The sequence below is a fragment of the Equus przewalskii genome, chromosome 3 (genome assembly GCF_037783145.1).
Source record: "Equus przewalskii isolate Varuska chromosome 3, EquPr2, whole genome shotgun sequence".
Classification (NCBI taxonomy): Eukaryota; Metazoa; Chordata; class Mammalia; order Perissodactyla; family Equidae; genus Equus; species Equus przewalskii.
The window spans coordinates 54,692,775-54,699,041 of record NC_091833.1 but is presented as its reverse complement, the minus strand read 5'-3'; the positions used below and the strand labels follow the sequence as shown (position 1 = coordinate 54,699,041).

Below are 6,267 nucleotides of genomic sequence, written 5' to 3'. Positions count from 1 at the left end.
TCCATGAACAAGTGTCGTAGTGGGTTTAAATGTTCAACTGAATTAGTTTTGATCTTCCTCCAATGAGCTTAGAAACCAAATGAATAAGTAAATAAGCTGTAAACATACGCAAGATGCAAGAAATAAGCTGAGAAGAGAGATGATGTCTGAATTTGGCAGGTAAAGATAAATTGAGTTGGGTTCACACATTGTTTAAAAAAAAAATAGCCACAAAAGTCCATGAATCACATTCACTTTAACAGACATGACTAGACAGTGGCAATATGAGCAAGTGAGCTGTTCTCAAATATGTACTATTATTTTCCAGAATCATTAAAATTAGATTGAATTGTTATGGATTTTTCATGAGGCAGCATTAGACTGCTCCTAGAGCTGCTATCTAATAAAATCAGTGATTTGCAACACAGGAATACTTCACGCCAAAGGAGGTATCTGCTAATTTATCACACCAGCAACCTCATTGTTTTACTTGAGAGAAAACCTTTATGGAATACCAAGGGAGCTCGTAGATAAAAATGTACATTTCATTGTCCCTAATTTTTTAACATAATGTAAAGCCTTTTTCTCCATTTATCTAATTTATTTTTTAGTGTTTATACAACCACATGGGTTGCCCATTTGCTTGTTTTTGCCACTGTTATTTGCTACTTCTGGGGATGGAAAAGCCACAGTCTCAGGCAAGACCTAGGTGGCTTTGGTGGACCCACACATGACCTAAAGATCTGGCTGATTTGCTGTGGTCTATACCGTCTCTGGGACAGAAATACTAATTCTTCTACTAATAGGCACTCTTAGTAAACCTTGATGAATTGGGGTACAGGACAACCCAACCAGGTTTAATTATCCTACAGGCATTTGGATATGATCACTTTGCTTTTGTGCAATGCCCAGCTTAATACCACACGATAACTAATATTCAGAAATGTTATTTTGATGATAATGACCTAATTTACCAAAAGTCCCTAAGTTACCTCTTCTTGAGGTTTTAATTCCAAGCCAGATGTGCCTGCGTAAAACAAAGGTCTCTAAATTTTCCTCCCTGCAGTTATACTTAAAAAATTTTTGGATTTGCATTTAGAAATAAATTTCCTCCCCAACTTTGGGGATATACTCTAGAGGTCTCCATGAATGATTTTTAAATGGTACATATTCCAATGTTAGGTACAGAAAAGTCTCCACTTAGAAACTACACTAAAAAGTGTTAACAAGAATAATTGCAGCAATGGGCTGTGTATCTATACCTTTGGCTGCCTGCAGATTTGACCACAGAGAAAAAATTCAAAGTTAGAAATTGTGGAAATGTAACTTGAAAAGGTTCTCAGTCTAGTCAACGCTGAACGAACACCACTAATATAAGGGAAAGAGGGGTGGCTACATACAAATAATGTACAATCAAAATCCACTTCTATTTCCTTATTGTTTGAAATTTTAAAATACACTAGGTCTCAGAGTTTTCAAGAATAATCATCACATCTATTGTGTTTTGGAAAGGCAGGAAATGAATGGGAGTGAGCATTCCATGGAGGAGAGTCAAAGGACAGAGCAGACAATTGAGAGCTAAACACTGGCTTGTTAAATTTAGAAATAACATGAAGCTGGAAGGAATAAAACTGAGATTCAGAGAAAGCCAATGATGGGCTGCAAAGATGGGCCAAATATTTTGAGATAAATATCCTAAACCTAAGGTTTAGAGTGGCAAGAAAAAAGTTCAGAGCAGGTGTGATATAATTTAACAGTCCTACATGTTTAAAAACACTCTGGAATAGTTGTTGACATATACTCAACGAGTCATCTGTGCCATTTGGCAGATCTAAGTCTGCGTTAACTGAAGCATGGAGTCCAAAGCAAAAGCATCTTCCTTGCTTATGATTCTAAGGTTACAACTTCCTCCTGAGATCTGAACCCAACTGTCAGCCAGAGGTAGGCTCTAGATTTAGGGTTTCATGTGTCCACATCCAGTTTGCAAGGAGGCTCTCTGTGGAAGCTGGGGTCAGAGTATGCATTCTAATCTCTTGTTTGCATTTTCTCTTCCCCTTCCCATTCATCCTTCTCTGATCTACCAGTTCATGCTGTCAGGGTTATTTATTTAGTTACCAAAAATATGCATTACAACAAAAATGTTGGTGTAATTATCACCTTTCCCTTGTAATTCTTACTCTTGATTCAGTATAGGCTAAGGATTAGACATAAAGATAGTGATCTCCCCGGCCCTTTGGAGCTTGTAGTAGCATCAAAGCAGGTGAGAGCAGTACCTGGCCCGGGAAGGCACTAATTAGTACTTGTTAAACATTGAATAACTCGGAGACAATGTTTCTAGTACTACTCAGTGAACAAAACAGAGAAAAGTCCTTGTCTTCATGAGGCTTATGTTACAGCAGGAGACAGACAATAAAGATAAACATGTAAAATATACAGTACAGTCGAGAGTAACAAGTTCTTCGGCAGATGCTATCACTTCCCTTCCTAGATTCCCTAGGCTCCTTTCCCATCCACCCTGACCCCAGGGCTCCTATCATGAGCCTATGCAAAGCAGAGGGCTTTTTCTCTGGCATCTGGAGGACGCTTGCACAGACACAGAGATGGGAAGTGCCGGAAAGTTAAAGTGCCAACCCCACCCAGGGCAGCTCTCAACCATGGACTGATGAGAGATAGTGGATAAACACCCTAACTTCCTCATGCCTCAGACCTACTCCAAGGCATGTCCGTGCAGTCTCCCAGAGGTCCCCAGCAGGACTGAGTCCCAGTTGCCCACAGCAGTAACCTGCTAATTGCCACACTCTGACTTGGCTTCCTTCACTTCCCCATCTCCTTCTCCCACATCCTACTGGCCTTCCTGGGATCACCTCCCATATAAACAACTTGCACTTTGTCTAAGATCCTGCTTCTGAGCAAGACAAGGGTAAACACTAAAGGAAAACAAGATGTAGAAAAAGAGTAAATGAAGTATTGGGTAGGGTGAAATTTTAGATTGAGTGATCAGGAAAGGCTCCGCTGAAGTGATTTTGAAAAAAAAACTTGAATGGAAGGAGGAATGAGGTCATTGGAGTTCCAAAACAGGGTCACCGCCAAGCCTACCACACCGTATTACATTCAGAGACATAGTGAAGCATTTGTTCAGCTTAGCAGGGTTTTTCCCTCCTCTGGCATTTGAAAATAAAGTGTTCATCCCTAGTAATTTGGTGAGGTTTGGATTTTCACTGCTAGAAGCAAAACATTGATTTTCCTTCACAGTATTTTGATATAAATGTATGTGAAGCCCTCAGGGCATCTTGCCCTCTTATTCTTATTATAAGATGTCTCGTCAACTGTCTCAGCTCAAGGCCACAAAACTGACTCAATACTGAGACGGTCTCTCTCAGAGGAATTCTCAACAAAATTTCACGAGTGCAGATATGACCGTGGTGGGGATTCATGTCACTTTCACTTAGAGCATCCAAGGAATAAAATGTCATTCCTTACAGTCACCCAAAGCTTACTGCATGACACACTGACCGCTATGTATAGTGACCTGCAATATATGCATTAAACATGCATATACAGAGAGAAAGACAATTTCACAGAACCACTGGCTTCTAAAATTAGAAGCTACCTCAATAGGCGAAGCTCTTTCTCAGAACAAGAATCCCTGCTCCATCATCCCTGATTGGTGGGTCACCCAGCTCCTGCTCAAACACTTCACTAGATGGATTCTCACTTCAAACAAGTTAACCTATTCCATTTTTTAACAACTTGTAAAATAATTCTTCATATTGACTGAAATGTATTTCTTTGTACTTCCTCAGTATTCCTTCTGGAACCATTAAAAAAGCTAAATTCCTCTTCCTCATGGCAAATACGTTCCCCATAAATATCTTCTCTATATGAACGCATTTGCCACTCTGCTTTGACATGGTTTCAATATTTCTCATCATCCTGATGGCCTTCTTCCTGACACACTGTGTTTATCAGTGTCCTTGTCAAAGGCTGGCACTCAGAATCAAGCACTATAGTCTGCTGATGCACTGTTGGTTACTGTGGCCTGATCAAAAAGTCAATCACTAGGACTCCACTTTCCTTGGTCTAAAACAATACTTCTCTGATTCTGTCCCATTTTTTTTCCTGGTTTTCTCCCAATTCTCCTTTGCTCACCTCTAAGACAACAGCATCCCTGGGGTTCTGCTGTTAGTACTCTAAAGCCCTCAGTGCGTATGCCTTCCTGGGATACACTTACCAATACTCATGGGCACAAGAACCATCTATAAGCCGACGACCCCCAAATCCTTATCTCCAGCTCTGACCCCCAGCCTTACCTAAGTCCCATGCCAAATGAATACTTCAAGTAGATATCCCGTAGGTCCTCAAACTCAACATATCTGAAGCCAATCTCAATATTTTACCTTATAAACTAGATCTATGTCCTCTACTCTGAATAGCAATCTCATTTCTTCCCCAGCTAGAAATTACCAAAATATATCTCAAATCTTTCAACTTATTTCTATCTCCTTTTGCCAACTCCCTAGTCCAAATTACCAACATCTCTTTCCTAGATGATCCTATGGTTTCTGGATTTATTTCCCTACTACCTCTCCCCCTCTCTACCCCAACAAAACCCCAATCCATTCTCCAAACAGCAATCAGAATGGTCTTTCTAAAATGCAAGTATGATAATGCCACTTTTCTGCTTAAAATCCTTTGGTGGCAGAAGGGTGCCATGTATGTAGGGCTGTAATGGAAAATGATGTTGGACAGGTAGACATTGGCAAGATTAAAACTGATGCTAAAAAATAAAAATAATAAATAAATAAACTTTAAAAGTGTTGCAAAGGAGAATTCTTTCCTCACATACACAATCCCTGGGCCTCTCTGTGCGCATCCAATGAGTGAAGGGAGATATAAGAGAATCCTAGATTGGTTTGATTGATTTTCATAGGAAAGGGCCAAATTTACTCTAGAAGAAAATATACCAGGAGATAAGAGAGTAGGGACAAAAAGATAAAGCCAGCAAGGACTATTTTTGAAGTTCTGAAGAATTCTAGGAGAATAAGAAAGCTCAGAGTCACCTACCATACCATACCAGTGAAACTTTGGGAAGATAAATGGGTAAAAGACTTTAAAAGTTTTGCAGTATGGTATGAATGTCATCTCCAGTTCACACTGTCCGAGAGATTACTGTAAAAAGTTTAACTGTTTTGCAATTATTTTTAGATGTTAGACAGGTGTTTCTGTGGCGGGAACAAAAAACAGGGATAAGCTCTAAGGTAAGAATGAAAAGGTCCAGCATCACTGGGGTTATAAATATAATAGAGTCAGATTTTTCTGCCTCCAAAATTTGCCTACTGTTTAGAATGGTATTAAATATAGCATTGCTTTAAGGTTTTGGATCTAAAGTACCATGACTTCCAAGTGCTCTGCCCCTCACTCCCATCCCAATTCCCAACCAAGTGTGAAAAACACTAGACTTGACAGTTCTATTTAAACAAAAGTGCAAAACTTACAAACTGATTGCAGGCTCACAATATTATACACCATGCACATCACAGACACCTCACTGTAAAAATCTATCTGTATTATATAGTGGCCCCAAGATAGATATTTGACTCTTGGAATGCAATCCAGCTATTCTTACTGGGCTTAGTTAGAGATCATTTAAGATGCCAGTTTTACTATCGCACCTGACAAAGCCTTCCCACTGCCAAATTGCTTCTATCACAATAGCTTCCACTTTAAGCTGATAAGGGCTCAACAGGCCTTCCCAAAACTGATAGTGTGCCTGGACCAAAATTATTGTGAAAACAAAAGTTGCATGGGAAATTAGAGAAGCCGGGAGTGAGTCTAGGAGTGAGAAGTCATCTCCCACAGACAGGTCCTCTCATTAGACACTATGTTGGAGATGATAGACTACCAGAGCTTTTGATCTGCTTCCCATAGCCTGGAGGTGACCATGGCAGGCACTTCTGGACCTAAGGGTGGGGATCTAGATCAGACTGCAGCCAGAGAATCCATTCCAGCAGGATGGCCTTTGGAGGAGTGCTCTAGGCCTACAAACCAGAGAAGTTTGAAGAGCATGACTACAAAAGGCAAAATTTAAAAATAGGTCTGGACCAGAAGTGAGCATCTCTGTGACCCTCCCATTAGATCAAATTGGCCAAGGGATCTCTGAAACAGCCCCTGTGGGTGGTCCTCTGAATTAGGAACCACTTGGGCTTGAAGTGGACCGCCTATATCAGCAGGGATAATCTTGGCTGCCAGAAACAGCCTACTTAAATTTGCATCAACAATTAAGGAAAT

The 6,267-nt window shown here is 40.2% G+C and overlaps 1 protein-coding gene across 3 annotated transcripts in view; it reads right to left on the bottom strand.

Annotated features, from left to right (window-relative positions):
• Positions 1-6,267, bottom strand: part of RASGEF1B (RasGEF domain family member 1B) — a 701,851-nt gene that overhangs the window by 599,339 nt on the left and 96,245 nt on the right. The window lies entirely within an intron of this gene.